General features: G+C 40.3%; 1 long non-coding RNA gene across 3 annotated transcripts in view; it reads right to left on the bottom strand.

Moving 5' to 3' along the window:
- LOC125321970 overlaps positions 1-21,426 on the bottom strand; it is a 77,297-nt gene that overhangs the window by 11,309 nt on the left and 44,562 nt on the right. For all 3 annotated transcript variants that reach the window (XR_007201793.1, XR_007201792.1, XR_007201794.1), the window contains one exon: positions 898-998. This is a non-coding gene — a long non-coding RNA (uncharacterized LOC125321970). The remainder of the gene's footprint in view (positions 1-897; positions 999-21,426) is intronic.

Below are 21,426 nucleotides of genomic sequence, written 5' to 3'. Positions count from 1 at the left end.
ATTATCTCATGTTTAGGGGAGCTACAAAATTCCAACCTCAGCATTCCTGTGAGATCTGTGTGAGAAAACAGGGACAACAGATGAAGATGGCTCTGGGAAACTGCTCTGAATATTTGTATTTGGGGGAAATGTTTTGAATTGAGTTTATCTTTGTGTCATGATGAAAAGCTGCATGATTAGAGTGGTATTCTTACTGGGACACTATTTCTCATTGCTTAAATGTTCAGTGCCCCAACAGCAGCACAATTCATTTGCTCAAAGGGATGGAAGTTGTTTGGTTTTTTTTTTGACTGGGTGAATTTTCACAGGTGTTAAAAAAGGCTATTTAGAAGTACTACCCAGTTTGTCAAGGCATTAAAGTTAGATAAATCTTCTTGCCACAATTGTATTAATGGGGTTTTACATTAACAATTAAGTTCTAAAAGAAAGAATTTGTTCTGAAGAGGTGTCCCTTTGGCACACAAAGCGTTGCATCCTGCCAAAGATCCTAGTTGCAGATACACTGAAATCCATGTTCCTTCCTGACTTCTGAAGCTTGGCCACAAGTTATCCCTAGGGGACTTGGCACCTGCCAGTGTCTCTTATTGCCTTGCAAAATTACAGAGTTTTCCAGCAAACATTCTTTCCTCCCTCTGAAATCTGTAAACACTATACTATATAGGCACTTATTTTAATTAGTATTTTTAATGCTGTATTTTCAATTAATTTGTTGTGCTACTTGGTTAGTATTTTCAGTGACTTTCCTTTAAAACTGTTCATTTGGAATATTTTGTTTCTCTGGAGTGAGCTTTTCTCTTCACCCCTGTGGCTCCCAGCTCATATCTATGGATAACAACAGTGCATGTACATGCTCTCAACACCTTGGGAGGTGAGCTTATACAACACCTCTTTCATCACCTGGATCAGTGCTCCAACTGGGGTTTCTCAATCTCTTCAGTCTCCAAGATTTCCTTCCTCATAGAGCGTCTCTAGGCCTGAATCACTTCAGTGTTTATTCCCTTTAAAAAATAAGAGAATAAATTTTTTTAAATGACTAAGGTTTTGGTTGAAAGTGAGCACTGTGATTAATATGCAGTTTGATATGCTGCAATAATTTTTGTGACGTGTTATGACCTACAGTGAGTCACCACCTTTAAAAACATAAAAAATCTTGATTTTCAAAAGTTCAGAGCACTCTTGGACTCCAGCAGCTTTGGTGGGAATGTAGGGTCAGCTCTGGCCTTCCCTGCAGTCAAGAGGACTTTTATAACAGGGTGAGTTTTGGCCTATACATTTAAGCAGTATGATCAAATCACTTTCTTTTTGAGCCTAGGTAAGGATTTCAGTTCCTCACTTTAATGCACTCCAGTCTGAAACATTTGTTCTTAACAACTGTGAAAAAAAGGAAATGTTCAGGAGAAAGTTGTGCTTTATGCTGGAGTTGAACTTGAAGTGATCTCCTGAGATATCTTTTATTTGTATGTTAAGCAGAATGCACATTTATGGTGCTGTATAAATAATAATAATAATGTTATCATCTCTCTATATTCTGTTTATTGTAATCTGTTTATTCTGCAAAACTGAGCAATGAAAGTAAAAATAGCCTCACTATGTATTTTCAGTGAAGATCCATAGCCGTTTTTATTTCATACAAACTTGTTCTTCCCAAGTTATAAGGCACTTCATATTTAAAGCTATCAGAAGAAAACAAAACCAAAAAAAGAGAAAATCTCAAAAACAAATGTTCTGACATCATTAAGTAACTCAGCTCCATAAAAACATGATGCCATAAAATCCAGTGGTGTTCTTAAGTACTCCACATTCAAATCAGTGAAGAGTTCTACCTAAAAATCAGTGGTGGTTGATGGCCAAAGGAATTAAAAAAATTAAGTGGAACCACAAAACTTGAGGAATTAGTCATGAGACATGGAATCTTTTACCTATAAATCAGTGTGAAACCATCTCAGTTTCAGTAAGTAGCCACACTAGTTAGGGATTGATGGTCTATAGGGATCAACATTAAAAGGCAATAGCTACCACATTGTGGTATACAAGATATTAAAGCTATTTCCCGTACCCAACAGAGGAAATCAAGAATGCATTCAGATATTAATGTCAGCCAGCATTTGTGAAATGAATAGTCTTGACCTCAGTCCCCCCTCTTTTCCAGCAAAAAGGAGAAGCTGCAAAAAGTGCCTCCTTATTTGTGACCTTGAAATCACCATTTCTGTGAATGATTAACTTGGTGCAGAAGGAGGACAAGAATGCTGGAGGAAGAAACATAGAGGAGTTGTGCAAAACTTGCCACTTGTAATGACACCCTTTCCACAGATAAATAGGTTTTTTTAAACCCTTACACTGCCAAACCCTCTCTTTTATCACCTGTAAATATACTAATGGCATGTAAAAAAACCCTCCTGAAATAATTCAGGGAGAAAACATGAACTGACAGTCTGGGCATTAATCACAGTATTTTATATTACTCTAGTATGAAAGTCACCACCTTTAGAAACTTTCATTTATCATGCTTCCCTGTTTAAGCCATTCACAGAGGATTTGCAATAGTTTCCTCATTCCAAGTCTAGGAAATTGTTACAAATGCAATAATCAACATTGGAAACCCCCAATAGCATCATTTTAAAAGCAAGAACTGCATACTGCTGCACGAGATTTTAGTGTGGTTTAATGTTGACAGACACCAGTGGCCAGCCTTTCACTGAGCAACACATGCAAGAGCCAGGGGATGGAAGTTTACTCCAGGAAGAGATGGGGATCACATGTTTTTAAGCCTGGCCACACTGATAATTGATCTCATCCAAAATAAAATACAGCAAACTATGCTGCATTAACACCTCATTTGCATGGGGATCCTAAAGGCTGTATGCAAAGAGAGCTTAGCTGAAGGCATGACTTCCCCACTGGAAGCAGAGTCACCCAATGCAGCAACAATCCTAATGACTCCAGGAAAATTAAATTGATGTCCATCCTGGAACAGCAAAGGCCCTAAGGCATCTCTCAGGATGCTTCAGCTGTGGCTTGGGGGCATGGAATGGCCTGAATGTGCATCTCTCAGGCTGATGGTCAGATGAGATGTTGGCTTGTGCTGGGCTACAGATTAGCAGCCCCCCGGGTAACCCCGCCTCAGAATGACCCTTCTCAGCCCTAAAAGCTTCCTTATTGGTCAACAGTGCTCTTGAGGTCACCGCCCAAATGCCGAAACAGAGTTTGTCCAGCATGGAGGATGTCTGGGCATCAGAGAGCGGTATGTGTGGTGCCTTATGAGCCAGTTCCAAGCCATCATGCCTAACTGGTGCCTAATGGATGGCTCTAAAAATAGATTGCATTTCCCTGGGACTAAGGGAGGTGCTGTTCCTCTCCGGCCACTGTGTTTTCCATCCAGCTGTCTCTCCAGGGTGATGGATGAAGCTGAGTGCCATGTCATTTTGGGTGCCAGCTTCTGCATGGTCAGTCTCACACAGTGCTGGCCCTTCCTAGGTGCCAGGCATTTTGGGGAGGCAATGGGTTATCTGCACAAAGGGTTACACCTTGCAAGCCCTGCTTGTGTGTAATGCAAATGCTGACCTGCAGTGTCTTTTTTTCCTCCCTTACTTTAACTTGTTAGCTAAACATAGCAAGACCACATCCCCCCACGTGACCAGGGCTGCTTACTGCATCTTGTAGCATCCATCCAAATTCAATACCTGCATCACTTCTGACAGCTTTTGCTACAAAGACCTCTGAAGCCTTTTTGTCCCATTTAAGACCTCTCAGTCCTTTGCTTCTGTATAGCGCTTCCTAGCCCTGGGTTGAAGTACATTATTAAAAATTCCTTACAGACCTACATTAGTATAAATTAAGAGGTAGAGGACATTATCCTGCATAGAGTGTGAATTTTTATTCAAATAATTCTATTAGCATAATTATCTTTTTCAGAAATTAAATGAACATTATTACACTTGATGTGCTACAAATTATAAAAGCAAAATTTCACTTGTAAGGTTGCACAGCTCTCAAGCAATTAGCCATATTGCACCCAGCAAACCAAAATTAAACACATAAATTAAACCAGCAGGGGGGATAATAATGTTAGAAAGGGGGTATAGACTTTATGTGGTTTGTTTGTTCTGAAGCTCCAACTAAAGGTAGTTCTGACAGGAACAGGTCAGACAAGTGGGGTTAACAGGTTCCCCCACACTTTTCTAACTTGCAGTGTAAAAATCTTACTTGACAGAACAATTATGTGGACTACTTTCACTAGGGATAATAACATAATCTAAACAAGTCCTTTCCCTGTGTTCTCCATGTATAGTCTTGCAATCTGTCCCTAATTTTTACAATACATAGCTGTTATTGGCATTTTAATCAATAGGCACATTGGATCTGAACTCAGCATTCATACTTTTTTTATGATTATCGAATGCCTGTGGTTGCATTTATGTGCAGCTACCTACACAAAAATATACAGCACTTTATAGACACACCTTTTATTCTGCAGGCATTAATTATTACAGCTGCCAAAATTTATCAACATAGAGAAATATTTCCAGGTTTGCTAAAGCATTTAGATGAAAGCAGTAAATTAAAGAGCTTGAAGAGATATGTGAGTGCTACTGAATGGTCTCTAAAGGTGTCTCACACTCACAGAGTTTGCTGAAATTCTTCTAGACCAGCTTCAACACAGGAAATGTCCTGTGTTTGAAAAATACACATTTGTTTTACCAAACTTAGAGTTATGCCAGTCCCTCAGCTGAGGGACCCATGCTGTCCTTTGCTGTGCAAGTGCTCACCATGATGATGTGGAGGAGCTCTCCTCCTCTGCTATCTGGTAGGTCACAGTCAGCAGGAATCAAGAGCCCTTACAGCATGCTCTGCTCTCTCAGTCAAATGAGAATTTTCTTTGAGACCAGGCCTGGAGTGCTGCAATGAATGGCTGTAAACTCTTCAGGAGGGACAGTTGTTTGCCCTGGAGAAGACTGAGACAGGGCCTCATTGATGTCTATGCATATCTGAAGGGAGGATGTCAAAAGGATGGATCCAGTCTCTGCCTGGTAGTGTTGAGAAATGGGACAAGAGGCAACGGGTGGAACCTGATGCACAGGAGGTGCCACCTGAACAGGAGGATGAGTTGCTTCACTGTGCAGGTGACCAAGCATTGGAACAGGTTGCCCATAGAGGCTGTGGAGTCTCCCTCACTGGAGGTACTCAGAAGTTGTCTGGACACATTTCTGAGTAGGGTGCTCTAGGGGACCCTGCTTGAGCAGGGAGGTTGGACTAGATGACATTCAGTGATCCCTTCCAGCCTTAACCAATCTGTGATTCTGTGACAGGCAAAGAAAGAGAGGTGGTGGGGTATCCCTGTGTTTTGACTGGTTAGAGATGAGTCATGGTGACCATAGGGCTGAATGTTTATGAGCAGGAGTCAGAGAGAAGGCCAAGAAGGCAAAATCAAGGAGGGAGCCTGTTATAGACCATCTAACCAGGATGAAGAGGCACACAAAATGTTCTATATGCAGCTGACACACCCAGTGAATGAGCCAACCATGAAAGGCATCCCACTGGAACTTGTGTTTGTGAATGGGGAAGGGCTGGTGCTTGGGTCATAGTAATCACGATTTTGATTCTTGGAGAAGTAAGGAGAGGAGTTATAAACTGCCTTGGATTTCTGAAGGGCAGCCTTTGGCCTCTCTAGAAAACTAGTCTGTAGTTTGGGAAGCAGTCCTGAAGGGGGAAGGAGTCCAGGAAGGTGGGACACTCTTCGAGATGGAAATCTTAAGGGCACAGGAGCAGGCTGTCCCCAACTCCCAAATGGCAAGCAAGGAAGACCAGCCTGGCTAAACAGAAAGTTTTGGCTGGAACTCAGGAAACAAATGAACTTTAAAAGAAGGGACTCACGCACTTTAAAAGAAGGGACAGGGAACATGGGAAGACTACAAGGATGTTATGAGAAAATTAGAAGGATCAAACCCCAGGTAGAACTCAATCTGGCTAGTGTTGTAGAAGACAATTTTTAAAGTTTCTATAAATACATTAACAAAAAAAGGAGGATTAAGGATAATCTCCATCCTTTATTGGCTGCAGGGGAAACGTAGTGATAAAAGCTGAGGAAAAGGCCGGGGTGCTTCATGGCTTCTTTGCTTCAGTCTTACTATTACAGATCAGTTGTTCTTCAGGTACCCAGCCCCCCAAGCTGGAAGAGAGGGACAGAGAGCCAACTGAAGACTCCCTAATCCAAGAGGAAATGGTTAGCAACTTCATATGCCACTTAGGCATGCACAAATCTATGGGAACAGGTGTCATCCACCCCAAGAGTACTGAGGGTGCTGGTTGAAGAGCCACTTCCTATCATTTACCAGCAGTCCTGGCTAACTGGGGAGGTCCCAGTTCACCAGAAGTTAGTAAATGTGATATCATCTACAAGAAGGGCTGGAAGGAAGATCTGGGGAATGACAGAGCTGTCAGTCTGACCTTGGTGCTAGGCAATATCATGGAGATCGCCTTGAGTGCCACCACATACATGTACAGGACAACCAGGGGATCAGGCCCAGCCAGCACAGGTTTATGAAAGGCAGGTGCTGCTTGACTGACCTGATCTCCTTTTATGACAGGGTGACCCACCTAATGGATAAGGGAAAGGCTGTAGATGTTGTGTACCTGAGTTTCAGCAAAGCCTTTGACACCATTTCACACCGCATTCCCCTGGGAAGCTGGCTGCTCTGGGCTTGGATGGGTGTGCTCTTCTCTGGGTAAAAAACTGTCTGGGCTCAGAGAGGGGGGAGAATGGTGCTGCCTTCAGCTGGCAGATAGTCACAAGCAGTGTCCCCCAGCAATCAGTGTTGGGGCCAGTCTTGTTTAATATCTTTATCAATTATCTGGACTATGGGATTGAGTGCACCCTCAGTCAGTTTGCAGATTACACCAAGCTGGGTGGGAATGTTCATGTGCTGGAGGGCGGGAAGGCTCTGCAGAAGGATCTGGGCAGGCTGGATCCATGGGCTGAGGCCAGTTGGTGCAACAAGGCCAAGTGCTGTGTTCTACACTTGGGTCACAGCAGCCCCAGGCAGTGCTACAGGAAAAGGACCTGGGGGTGCTGGTCAACAGCAGCTGAACACTAGCCAGCATGGGCTCAGGTGGCATCCTACCCTGTATAAAAAATAATGTGGTCAGCAGGACCAGGATGATGGAGCTGGTGAAGGGTCTGGAGCACAAATCTGATGAGAAGCAGCGGGCTCTTTAACCTGGAGAAAAGGAGGCTTGGGGAAGACCTTGTTATCTGCAACTCCCTGAAAGGAGGTTGTAGTCGAGTGGAGGTCCGTCTTTTCTCCCAGGTAACAAGGGACAGCATAAGAGAAAACAGCCTCAGGTTGCACCAGGGGAGATTTAGATTGGATATTCAGAAAAATTCCTTTGCAGAAAGGGTTTCCAAGCACTGGAACAGGCTGCCCAGGGAAGTGGTGGAGTCACCATCCCTATAGATACTTAAAAGATGTGCAGAAGTGGTGCTCAGAGGCATGGTTTAGTGGTGGACTTGGCAGTGTCAGGTTAATGGTTGTACTTGATGATTTTAAAGGTCTTTTTTAATCTAAAAGATTCTATGGTTATCTTATACATTTTATACAGTCTTTCCCTGATAAAAAGGTAAAAATTCTCTATTTTTCCTGCCTGGCTTTGAAGAGAAAGCAGATGACATGCTTACCATGAAATGTTCTGGGGTTTGGGTAGTTTTCTAGCAGAAGCCAGGTTATTTGCTTTGGCCTGAAATACACTGAATTGTTTGGAGGCTGACTGCTTTAGGGAGCATCTGTCTCCTCATGGTACTGCAGTACCATGGTGATATAAAAGTGATTTGCCAATTAGGAGAGATTTCAAGAGAGAGGTCTTTGACTTGCTTTCTCCTCAATCCTCTGTATTTTAGCATCACAGAGTTTCTGTTTATTCAGGTTCTTATGTCACACACTCTCTTAATTTTCTTTTCTCTTCATTGGAGTGCCTGTTCTAATATCCAAGAAGGATTTGATTTATAGGAATCTTTTATACATGAAGATTATGTTCTGAGTATTTGTCTAATCCATACTGAATGGATGGAGTTTTGTATGTATTTGTGAATGCATGGGGAAGAAGAGTAACTTCTGATAAAATGCAAGTGCATTTAAAACAGGTTAAGTATTTTTGCTATGGTTGTTTGGAGAAAGGGACAAAATTAGTGCTTCCCAGTGTCAAAACTGAGCATAGGAAGAAAGAAAAAGGAAAAATAAGGAAAAGGAAAAATAATTCAGAATTCCATTTAAGTTTCTCTAAATGACATTAAATTCAATATTACACAAAGTAATTGAGACAAATTGATCCAATCACTTTTGCATTGCTTCTGTTTTCCAGCATAAGAAAGTATGCATTTCCAGAAAAAGAAATGAATATTTCATTTAGTCATACAGGTGTAAAACCCTCTGGGCAAAGAGCAGTAAGATTAGTGAGTAAGACTGGCCTCAGTCAGGCCACAGAACTTGTGAAAGAGAAATGCTCAGGGAGCTCAGAGTATGCCATCATTCCAAATCCAACTGAATCACTGTCATGACAAATATGAGCATTTGCAGCAAGGGCACTGACTGAGCTTAGTGTTTACTCAGTGATCTACTTCTGCCTCAGGAGTGTGCCAACAGGAAGAAGTGTGAGGAGATAATAAATATGGCCTGAAAAGTGGCTTTTGTAAAGACACGAGGAAGATGTTGAGTCTCATTAGTGTAGTGATTCCTGAAGTGCTGTATAAAGGGAATGGCAGTAGGGGTGTCATTTGGTTGTGACTACCCCAATTTGTCCATATCCCTAGTACATCATCTTCCAGAAGAATTAATTTAGTCCTTTTCCCTTGAATTGATATATGAGAGGAATGATGTAGTTGTTGTGTCTACAACAGTTTATCATCTTATTCTTCAACCCTCCATCTACCAAGTATCAGAGATGGTGATGTATCCACTCACATCTATCAGTCCCTCTCTTCAGCAGTGACACATATTTCACCTTCTCCACAGCAGTAATGCCTCCCATCAGAGTCCTTCCATACCTGCCTCATGAAATGAAAAAAAGAAAAAAATAGAGGAAGAACAAAGAAACAACAGCAGTAATGTGAAATCAGCGGTGGTGCAATTTTGCTAGAGTGTCACATGTGGATGCTGCGACATGTCACATACACCCAGACAAAATGATCAGAAATGCTCAAATCAGTCCTACAATTTTCACTTTTATACAGTGTTTTATGCAGATGAAACTTGAAGACCTTTACACATTTTTGTAAAGAATCCAGAGCAATGCTGTGGTTTGATCTATGCACTGAAGAACATCAGTTTGAATGTACAAGGGTTCTTACTCCCCTCATTATTTGGAGAAGAGCTGTTTAAAATCAGTCTGAAAACTCTATATCCACTATGGTTTTGATGATTAAAGCATTAATGGGACTAGGTACCACTAGTTCAATACAGCAGGAGTTCTGTGTTCTCTAACATTTCTTATTTATCAGATACAACGGAGAAAGAAAAACAGTTAATGAAGGTTGATTTTGTTCGGAAATCATCCAAGGGAACTCCCCAAAACCATGAGTTCAAGTAATGTAATTAGTACTCAGCAGCCATAATAAGGAAATGAAGAGGGGCAAAATAATGCATACCATATATGGATGTCTCACACCACCTTGTCAGGTATAAATCTTACATTATATGTAAAGAAGCTGTGATACAGAGTTATATGATTTTCTGAGACAATTTTTGTCAGATGCAGATATTCCTGCCTTCTATTATATTGCTTTAACCACTAGACTATGCTAAGTTAAAGATGATCATAGCCTACTGAGATCTAACTGGGCTTTATCAATTTTTTTTAAATAAATACTGGAGGGTGTTAGTGATATGTTAATGGAATTGTTGCCCAGGGCAGCTAGAACTGGAGCAGGAATCAAGAGAGGCTTTCAGAGTAAAAATAGAGGTGAAATGAAAATTAAAATATTAAAACCCAAACCCTTAGATAATCATATAGTTTTTAAAATATCAGGAGAGTTGGGGAGAAGGGGAAGGTCTTCTAAAAGAACATTTCTAGTGTGTCCATCATCCAATGCTGGATTATTGTCCTTAGCTTGACTCTGCAGGGGGAAGCCAGACACACTGGGCTGGACTTGCAAATGCCTCTTGGGGTGTCACGATGGCTATTTCTTACCCATGAGGATCTGCATCTCTTCTCATAGTTTTTCAGACTTGGGAATGTGACTGAACTATAAAGATTTAACAAGTTGGGCTGAAGGTCCTGAGAAGAAAGTACAAGGTATAAAAAATATAAGGAACCAACTGGCACAATCTTGTTTTAAAAATGCCTTCACCATGCATTCTCCCTCAGGTACTAATTTTAGGGAGGAGAAGTATGATATCCTACAGTATTGCATCTGTAATTTCAGAGAAAATTTTGTTTTTATAGGGATAAGATACAATGTCTTTGACATACCCATCTTTGCCAGTTTTTGTCATCAGTTTAGATTTGGACAGGAGTGAAGTGATTAAAAGCAGCAACTGGTCTAATCATCCTTCACTTAACTTTCTTAAGGCAATTCACTACTGAGGCTGCATTTGAAGATCATTTCATTATTTTTCAACAGAACCCAGTGCTGAGAAGATGGCAGAAGCATAAGTTTGTCTGAAAGAACTAGAAGAGAGTAAAACACTGCCTATAACTTGAAAAAAAGTTATTTTAAAAGTAATTTGGGGTGTTTTCTCAATATATAGATTCAAAGGACTTTTAAAATTAGTACCTCCAAAACAATGAAAATCAATATTATATGAATGATGATACTCCTTTATTAGCTAATTATTGTTCCTGTAATTAACTGAGAGCAACTAATCTCACTGATACATCTTTTGAAGAATTGACTGATTGAGGTAATGACTAGCTTTCAAATGTATTTGTCACTAATTTGTAATTCACATAGGTGAAAATGTGCAGTAAAGTTGATGGCTGCTTGGAATCTGAAGTAAGAGAACAATCCTCTATTCATGTCCCTGTCACACTGCTGTGATGAAGCAGCTTTTTAAGTGCTGCTTGAGGGAGTTTGCACATTTGCCATTTTGTCATTAGTGTACTCAACTCTTTTCCCTCACAGGAGATTGACGAAGGTGTGGTTGGCATCTTAAAAGGGAGAAGATACTCCTCTGTTTATCTGACATTTTATTCATATGCTCTCTGAATTCCTCTCTGGTAAAAGAAGCCAAGTCAACAGCCTGAGAAACTGGAATTTGTGTTTATCCAAAGACTATGGGAAAAACAGAAGCTATCTGCTCTATTCTAAAGCTGGCTTTAACCTTGAATATTTTGACAGCAGACCGGTAACGTTGCTGGAAAACAGTGTTCCAAGGCAACAAAAAGCCCTTCACAAATTTTATCAGATACAGTAAATAATTTTAGCTGGAAACATGGAGGGAAATGAAGCGAAATGGAAATATTGCATATCAATGTTTCTAAGCTATCAGAGTTTGCTTTTTCATTTGATCAAAATGTTAGAAAAGGATGAGAAAAGGGTAAATAACTGGCATGAAAAACATAGAAGCATTTTCACGTTCAGGTGAAATTAGGGTGTTCGCCAGCACTGAGTGTTCATAAGCCTCAACATAACTAACCCAGAAAGACAACTCCTCCAGGAGGTGACTCAAATTTTAGGTGCCTCTGCAAAAGCATCTCTGATTCCACTGATTGTTCAGCAGGCCTATGTAGACAGGGCAGCTAAATTAGACATGTCTCAGCTGTCTGAAATTCAATGGTGTGACCTCTAAAACCGTGTCACTTTGCTTAAATTAATTATTGTAGGCTAATAGAAAAAAAAAAGGGGGGGAGCTGTCTCTGAAATTGAAAAAGTATCTCTGTTCAACTCTTCTTTTTTTGACACAAAAGAAAAAGAAAGAAAGAAAGAAAGAAAGAGAAAGAGAGAAAGAAAAAGAAAGAAAGAAAGAAAGAAAGAAAGAGAAAGAGAGAAAGAAAAAAGAAAGAAAGAAAGAAAGAAAGAAAGAAAGAAAGAAAGAAAGAAAGAAAGAAAGAAAGAGAAAGAAAGAAAGAGAGAAAGAAAAAGAAAGAAAGAAAGAAAGAGAGAAAGAAAAAAGAAAGAAAGAAAGAAAGAAAGAAAGAGAAAGAGAAAGAAAGAGAGAAAGAAAGAAAGAGAGAAAGAAAGAAAGAAGAAAGAAAGAAAGAAAGAGAGAAAGAAAGAAAGAAAGAAAGAAAGAAAGAAAGAAAGAAAGAAAGAACGTACTTATAGCATAGTCCTAGTATTCTATTGTAAATTCAACATTCCAAACTTTTTTTTTTCCCACCCACGTCTTGGTTGACACGACTGAATGTTTTACCAAAACTAAACCAGATGATGGCTCCAACATTTTGATCACTGTTGGCCTACCATGGATATCTTCAGGCCATTGAAACTTGTGGATGAAAGAATATTTTCTTGTTCAAATCATGCAGCATGGAACTTCACTACAGGGCCAACCACTGTCTGGTGGGGAAAGGATCTTGTCATAGATTTCAGATTTGGATTTGCAACTACAAAGTTAGAGACTCTTCTTCTGTGGGAACAGGGAAAGGAAAAAGTAGGATAAATATGGGGTTATTTTTAATCTAGAGAGAAAACCAAGCATTAACCAGGAATAAGAGGTGGTTTCCTCATTTTGGGATGTCACTCCAAAGGTGAATCCAAATTCACAACAGGAACACTACTTGAGAAATGTCTTCCAAAGCTGGATGAAGAAGGAAGACAAAGTTACATCTGAGATCCAGCTAATTCTCACCACTCCTCTGTCTTGAATGATATGATTGTGAGCAATTGTGAGATTTGACCTTGAAACAATTTTCATATTTGCATGGAATGCTCTGATTTGGGACTGCAGATGCACAGCTTGGCCAGATGTCAGGCTGAACAGTGTGGGTGTTGATTTGCTCTTCCTTGTCTGCAGTCACCAGTGTGGCTCCTGTGCACAGTCTCAGGGTCGTGGTCAGCACTGTAGCATTGCAGGGATGCAGACACAGAGGCTCCTGATGAAGGCAAAAGCCAGTAGCCCAAATCTGACACCGAGCTCTGATCACCACTGCCTGGTGGGACCTGCAGCCGAGAGACAGACACCTCTAACTACTCACTCACCCACACAGGACATATTGAGCCTAGACTTTGTATGGTTTAGGCTTTGTATACCATTTCTCACTCCTCCAGGCAAGTGCAAGTTAGCCCTCACCACTCTTGTGCATTTTGCCTGCCTTTGTAACACTGAAACAGTACAACCTCTCTCAAGCCTCTGGTATGAGCAATCTGACCAGGTGTCAAATCAGTTTTCAAAATAGAGGATCCAACTTTAAAGGATCAGAAAAAAATAATAAAACCCCATCTGTCTAACCAGACACCAATCATTGTGTTATCTCACAAATAAAGCATGTCATACAGAACATTTGTTGCCATTTATCTCGGGAATGGTGTTTGCATATCAGCCTTTATCTCGGGATTTTGCAAATTACCTAAAGGCATTTGAGTCAAGGCACAGAGAACAAGGTGAGTAATAATCGCAGTCATTCAGACCTCATGACGCTTTTCAAAACTGTCAAATAACAGAGTTAACTAATGAGATAGCCCACACCTGTGAAAAGATTCGTAAAGAAAAAGGACTCTATCTTCTTTTCCTCCACTAAACTTTCAGTTAATTACCAAAAGGCTCCAGCTGACCATCACAGAAAGTCAATTCTGGGCGTGTAGGAGTACTTAAAGCAAAAGAAGCCCAACCTGCCATGAAGACAATGTCTAAACTCACGAGAGAGTTTAAGAGCATGGCTGTTGTTCTAAGCCAAAGTAGGATCCAACAACACCAGACCATCCTCAGTCCTGTAACAACCCTGCACCCAGAGAAAACTAATTCCATTTTTTCCTCCACATTTCTATCTTGAAAATGCAGATAACAGCATTTGTTTTGCTCCCTTCAACATTGTGATTTTTTTTAAAAATTACTTTCAGGATCTTGCTAGAAGACATTTCTGAGTTTTAATTGATCACAAGCACTGTTTTTTGGGTAACAGGACAACAATGATGAAAAAGCAATAGGTGGCAGAAAAGGTTTCAGGTTTGGATTAAAACTACATAATTTGGAATAAAAGTATGTAGGATGTAGATCACTGAGATGAGCCTTCCTGAGGGAGCTATTGCGGAAATACTTCCAGTTCCAGGGAACATGCTGTACTACTACAGAACATTTCAGTCCTTACTCAAACACTGACCCTTTTTTGTCTCTCTCTGACTCCAAGTTGCACCCCAAGGGACCAGAAGTCTAAGTGTTTTTTCAAGCAATTATGCATGATTACATGGTGATGCAAACTGCCATAAAATGAATCAGTGAAGACATTTGCAAAGTGCTCTTATAATCCTTATGATGGTGTACAGTGGAACATTTTATCCACACTCAATCTTCATATTTCCTACATTTACATTATACATTGTAGTCATATAATAGGCAATACAATCTGTTGAAGTGTGCTTTAATTAGCTTGGCTTTTCTTCTAAACAGAGGTCATATAGTTAGTTATTAAGCAGTCAAAGGAGTCAGAGAAGTCCTTTTTATCATGTTCTGCTCCATAATCTACAGAGTGCAATATCTTCTGGGGAAGGTGCAAGGACTAGTCTTAGAGGAAGTCAATAGGCATATTACTATTCTCTAGAAGTTACCATCGAGGTAGCTCTTGCAGCTGTGAGCCAAAGTCTAAATTAAACAAGGCCTGTATCTGCAGGGGCTCTGAAGGTGTCCCATCTATTCAAAAGGGGCAAGCTTCTGTGATATTGATGATACTTTATGTGGCAATACTGTTGAGCTCTGCAAAGCAAGGACAAAGGATTGGAAGTATCATCATGCAAAGGAGATACATTACTTATCCTGTAGGCTTGGCTACTCACTGAAGTAGGAAGGATAAGAAAGGAGATTAATTTATATAGCCTGACCTACCTTACATTAACTGCATAGCCACATTTTCTTATTTGTGGTAAATGCAAGGTAATCTTTTCCTGCTTATAAATTTATATTACATCATAACCAATGGAATCTTGTTTGTAATGATTCCCCAAATGCCTGTTCCTTAGAGGAATCCTCTCACCCCTCATAGTAAACTGCCAGGGGCTGAGACTCTTTCTGGGAGTTCTTCTACATCCCAAAGATATTTACATTTCAGTAGATTAGAAAAAAAAAAATCCCACTACAGACAGAAAATTTATGTTTGTTCAGAAAATAAAAGAAAAAAAGAAGGGACAAATCAACAACTGATTCACAATTTATGACTTGCTAAACATTTTGCTTCATAACCACAATCTGTTTACATGAATTGCTTTAGTGTAAAAGTCAGAAAGTTAATTGCTCAGTTGCAGGAACCTTAGATAAAAGCTGGTTCAGTAACTATAATTCACTGGAGCCTACCAGAAGTCTGGAAATAAATAACTTTACACCAAAGTAATTCTACTGCCTTCTGATGCTTCACACGCAGCAGAAGGGGTTTAAACCAAAAAGAGCTTGTTTTACGAAAGATGTTTCTGATTGTAATTTATTCCAATCAAAGCTCCCAAGTAACATAATTTCTGAGCTCTTTATTTCTCTGAGTGTCCATTTCAAGAATATCCTAAAGCTTGGATGAAGGTTTTCAGAAAATAGTGCCTGTACTGGTCTGCTCCCCAGGCAGATTCAGCAGTGATATACTTTCAATGCCACTACCTCGCTTCTGACAGTCTATGTTTTTCTACATTCCACTGGAGTCCAGGAGCCTTTAAGATAATATCCAGAAGTGATTACATCATGTCCTTCCTTTTGCTTCCCATAAAGTGAAATGTCATCTCTATAAACTTGTACACCCTTTTAGGCCCTCTGGGCAGCATCTCACTCACTTCCCTTCGGATCAAGGGTCTGCAGAAGTTATAACTCCCCAACATCCCTCTGCACTTTGTCAGCTGCTGTTGCCAAACTGGACAAGGACTTTGGGGAAGCTGCAGGATGCATCCCATAAGAGCTGTATTGATGCATGAGGCAGAATGGAGATAGAGCCCAAGCCTAAGCAAGCTTTCTTCCCTCCCTGTCGCACGGTTAGGACCTTTTTTCTTCTCTGCCCAAGAACAGCCTTTCCTGGGGACCTGTGGGATTGCTGACTGCACAGGGCGGTTTCCAGCTTCCACAGCAGCCCCTCCTTGAAGCACACACTTCTCACAAAGCCAAGACCCAAGGGCCTCCCACTACTTGCAAGAGCTGGTAGAGGGGCCTTGGATTACCACATTACAAAGATGTCACTCATATCTCCTTTGCCTTTGTAGCCCGTTTGAATGGATCTAGACAATTGAGTTGTCACCTTAAGTTGGTGCACTTCCGTCCCTTTACAAATCCCAGTCACCTCTGCCCTGGCATCAATGTGATGTGCAATAACTGTATTGCAGACCTTATAAGTAACAGTCTAGGCTTGTTCATGAATGCCTGTTATGGATATTGAACTCAGAAAATAGTATTGTATTTCACCATGTATTGTACCTCACTTGTATTTGGCCTTTCTCCCTGGCTTCTTTGCTTTGACAGACACGTTTCCAATATCCTATTATCTTGTATGTTTGTACTACAGTAAGCAGGCATAAGTGATTTACCTTTTCTCTAGCACTCACTGCTTTCTATACTACCATGCTGCCCCTACTTATTCATCTTTTCTTCTGAACTGAACAAAGAAGTTTGTTAAAAAAAACGAAGAACAAGATTACCACTGAAAACTACTGTGAATTTTTCTTCCCTTCACTGCACAGCCTCCACCTATAAACTTTCCTCAGCTTTTTACCTCCCATTTAAAGAAACCTTCCTAGCCTGGCTATTTTCCTTTCTCTTCCCCAACTTCAGCTCTGTGGGAGCACAGAGCCACATGACTTTCCAGCACCTTCATCTTTGCAGCGACATCCCACACCAGCCCTGTCCCTGGTTTGACGGCCTTGGGCCAAGTGGAGCCACAAACAGCAAGCAGCATCATAACAGATAATTGTTCACATAATTAAATGCTTTCATTTTTTTATTGCATTTTGGCAACCAAAAATCCTGAAAAATGTCCATACCAAGTCACCAGCAAGGTCTGACAAACTATAAGCATATCCCCCCCAAAATCATAAACTATGAGGCCACAGGTTTAAAGAGCCACATGTCAGTGAGACTCTCACAATGCGCATGATGCTTCCTTCTTGTGAAAAAGAGATCTTTTTCTTGGACTTCTCTAAAGATGCACAATTATCAAGCAGGAAGTGAAGAGGCTTAAGAGATAGAGAGGGTTATAATCATAGAATTAGTACCATCACAGATGTCTCCAAGAGCAACTGTACTTGGGAAAAAAGTTACTCAGTGAACATGTGAATCCCTGCTAACTCAAGAATATAATTCACGAGGTACCAACTGACTGTCAATGACTACTGTCTGCTTGTTCTCAATTTTTACTTATTTCTTCTAACTCAGATGAATAAATCTTGTTGTGACCCTAATGCATGACTCAGTGCTCAGTACAAAAAGCAGGTTAGTAGCAGCAGTTGCCTCAGTTGGGAAGTACCAGGTACCTCTCTCTATCTCTCACCCCTTTTGTAGCAGTAACTAGTTGGTGTGGTGAAGATAAGAGAAGTGCTATTCAGGAGTTCAAATGCTCCCAGTGAAACTAAAAATTAGTGCTGAAACCAGCCCCAAATTGAAGAGCGGATGTCAAAAAGTCCCCTTCAAACCGTATGAGGGGGCAAAAAAGAAGCAGAGGAAATGAGAGATAGAAGGATGACCTGGTTTTTCTGTGCTTTTTCACTGAATGATTCCAATAAACCTAAAGCTTTCTTTTTTTTGATAGTAAATAGAAAGTTGCTTCAATGAAGGCCATCCCCTACAGCCACAGGATTCATTCCCTTAAAAAAAATTAAGAAGTTACATCTTCCTTTTGCCAGTCTATAAAGGTAAAGGAAATTAAAGTTACAAGGATTAAGCCTGCTGTGACATCTTGGCATTCATTCATTCATCTCCTGGCTGAACTTCAGTCGTTTTGCAGGGCAAGGCTCAGCATGAAATTGTGAACCCCTCTGAGAAAGGGACAAAGTGGTCTCCCAACTTATTTCCCTAGCATGGGGATAGAAAGGGCACCATCACTGCTCATGGTGACCAGAGCTGTAAATGTTAAAACCTGAGGATGTTGGTGAAGATTATATTGCCCACAACTTGAATGCTTTTGTTGTTTGATGAGCAACTGAGGTTTAGCAGCCCCATCTAGATCCCAACAATCTCACTGGACTCACATGTGCATCCACTTCAGGATCCTTGCCCCCCAACTGCTCGTGTTGAAAATTGTTAATGTTGAGAGAGGGGTGGAGAGAGGTTGTACAGGTTCTTGACACTACAGGAGGATTTCAGCTTCCCAGCTCTGATACTGGTTCTGCAGAGACCTCCATTCTGGAAGCGAGGTAACTGCCTAGTATGGATTTCAGCATGGACCTCAATAAGCGTAAGGAAATAAGGAAATAATATTTAGTCACTGCATCTAATGAAGGGTGAAAAACCTTCATGGGTTTAAAACTGACTTAGTTAATGATAGAAACGTCTGCACTAATGTGTTCCTCAGCTAAATGTGCCTTCTCTTAGTTTAGTGTAACTGCTTCTTCATATGTGTTTGTGTGTGTGTATGTTTATGTATACATAACTAAAGTAAATTGCACTCATACAGAAATAACATATTCTCTGCCCTCACAGAAGCTTAAAACCATTCTGTTGGCTGAAATAAAATGAGCAAGGAATTGATAAGGTACAGCTTTACATTTATGCAATATTTTGTATTTTCAAACCTTTAAACTGCATCTTTATTGGCAATGCACTTTGAAATTTCTGGAATCCATTTATAGATGGAAAAATTCTTAAGGACCTTTCTTATTTTCATTTGATCCACAGTACTGTACACAAAAGGAGAATATGCAGAAATGTTTCTGGGAGAACAAGGAGATACTTCAAGCTGTGCACCCAAGAGAACCACAGCTGAGGCTGGTTTGGATTTGTCATTCTTTTCTGGCAGTGTGTTTCCTGCATGCTGTATCTTTATCATGGGAAAGTAATGTGAAGAAAGATTCCTACAGAACCCGTTGTCCTAGGTGACTTGGAGATCATGATGTATTTTAAGACTTTTCTCAACACCAGGGAGTATTGTAAGCTGGATTGCTTACAGCTTTGTGAGACTACAGCTATTTAGTGGAAGTGTTCCTTATGGTGGTGGTGGTTAGTGGTTTTCTCTATTTGTGGTACATATGATTACTCTTTATCTGAGGTTAGGGGAAAACACTTTTTTCACTTTTTTTTTGGCACCTTCTCCCAACCTCAATTTGAAAAATACCTGCATCCTCCTATTTTAAAGAAACTGTGGTCTTCATGTCAGAAATGTAATTTTCCTCTTCCCACAAATAAAATTCCCAAATTTCACCTCATTGTAGCCCATTGCAAGAGAAAAAGAGAATCTCTCAGTTCATATGTGCAGGGAAAATTTAAGTCAATGCTAAATGTCTGCCCCACTGGACATGAGTCAGCCCAGGACTAAAGTATGATTCTTCCAGTTAAGTCTCTGAAAAAGTACTATAGTTCAAATGTTAAAAAGACCACAGTAAAATCTTAGGTGAGTTGTTGTTTTTTGGGAAAAACATGCTTGTAAAATAGAGTGGATAAGAAACTGCAGTGTAATTCTCTGGGAAAGACACTAGGAATTTCCTTAGTCCAAACTCCTCCTGAAAGCAATGTCAGTCAAGAAGTCAGATCAAGCTTATCAGGGCTGTATCCATTTAACCTCCTTCAAAACTTCCAAAGATGGAGCCTGCTCAGCCTCTCTCAGCAACCAGCTCCACAGCCTGACTGTTCTCACTGGGAAATACTTTTTCTTATATCCAGGCTGATTTCTGTCTCCTTTCACTAAATCACCTGCCCCATTCACCAATGGGTCCACATTTTTCTTGTTCATCCTTTTACTGCTAAGTAGCACAGAAGCTTCTATTGTTTTCCTTGATATCCCTCACAAGTATCAACTCCAGCTGAGCACTGGCTTTTCTAGCACCATGCCTATCCTCCCAGACAAAGTTTCTTAATCCCTCCTTTGAACCCCTTCTTGCTGTCCACCCTGTGAATTCTGCCTTTTGCATTGTCCAGTTATCTAATGGCTGTGCCTGACCCTGTTTCCCCTCATTGTGCCTGAGAGGAGACAGGGCAGCAGTCAGGGATAGGGGAAGGGGTCAGGGAGAAGGAGTGGATCGGTCATGAAATCAGGAACAGCAAAAAGCAAACTTCCTCTGAGCAGAAAGAAATTCTCTGTGTTTTATATTCTGGGTATCTGACTTCATACTCTGGAGCCTGATTTCCTGAAATGCTGAGTATTCCAGCTGCAACTGAGCTCAACAGGACCTGAACTCTGCTTTAAACAGATAAAGTTGAGCACACTGGAAAAATCTGGCCATAGGTGCCTTAGACTGGAAAACCAGAATTTTGTCTGTGAATCTGTAAAATAGGGCTAATAATATCTCTTATTCTCACAAGGGTCTTGTATAAATAAATGCATTCATTGCAAAGTGCTCAGATACCACAGGGATGAGCTCAGTAGAAAAGCCCAGGAGGCAACTGAAAATTCTGTCTTTAGAGAAGGGTTTGAATAGTGTGCAGCAAACAAGGCTTGAGTCCTCTCATCTATGTAATACGGAGTAAACAAGAGACAGAATAACTGCTGGTTAAGTGAGCAACATCTATCCTGCATGATGAATGAGGTATGGTCCTTTGGAAAAAACCTATATGCAACTGTGTCATTAAAAACTGTGTCATGATACATAGACATGGTGGAGTGGACATTTATCTCTGGAATCTCTGTAAGCTCTCTGATAATCACTGTAATTCTGACTTTTCCTGATTTTTTAGTAAAGTGACTCTGAAAACTTAAAACTGTTCTTTTAACATAATTTCTGCACACACTTGTATTTATGTTTATTTAAAATATTGTGGTTTAATACAGATTCAAACCAGTCTATTTTTGTCATACAGACTTACTCCCATAATTTTGATAAATCAAGGAATACTGTCACAGTTTACATTTTCTATTTGTTGCACTAGTTCCTCCTGGTGTACATGAATCCTTCTAACCTATCAGTGACTGAAAATTAGTTTCTTCTGGGGTTTAGTAGTTTCCATATTTAATCCATTGCATCAATAATTGCATTATAAATGTATGTGTTAAATGTGTATCTGGCATAAAACAGGCAATTCCATTACTTGGGGACGCTATATTCATGTCTGCATACACAGTCAAATCCTGGGTAATGTGTTTGTCATAAACACTTGTAACGAGAAAGGAAAATTGGGTTGTGGGTTGCTAGAAGGAGTTTAAATAAATTGCTTTATTGCTATAGAAAATTTCAAA

This window comes from Corvus hawaiiensis, chromosome 2 (assembly GCF_020740725.1).
Source record: "Corvus hawaiiensis isolate bCorHaw1 chromosome 2, bCorHaw1.pri.cur, whole genome shotgun sequence".
Classification (NCBI taxonomy): domain Eukaryota; kingdom Metazoa; phylum Chordata; class Aves; order Passeriformes; family Corvidae; genus Corvus; species Corvus hawaiiensis.
This window is presented reverse-complemented; position numbering and strand designations above follow the sequence as displayed.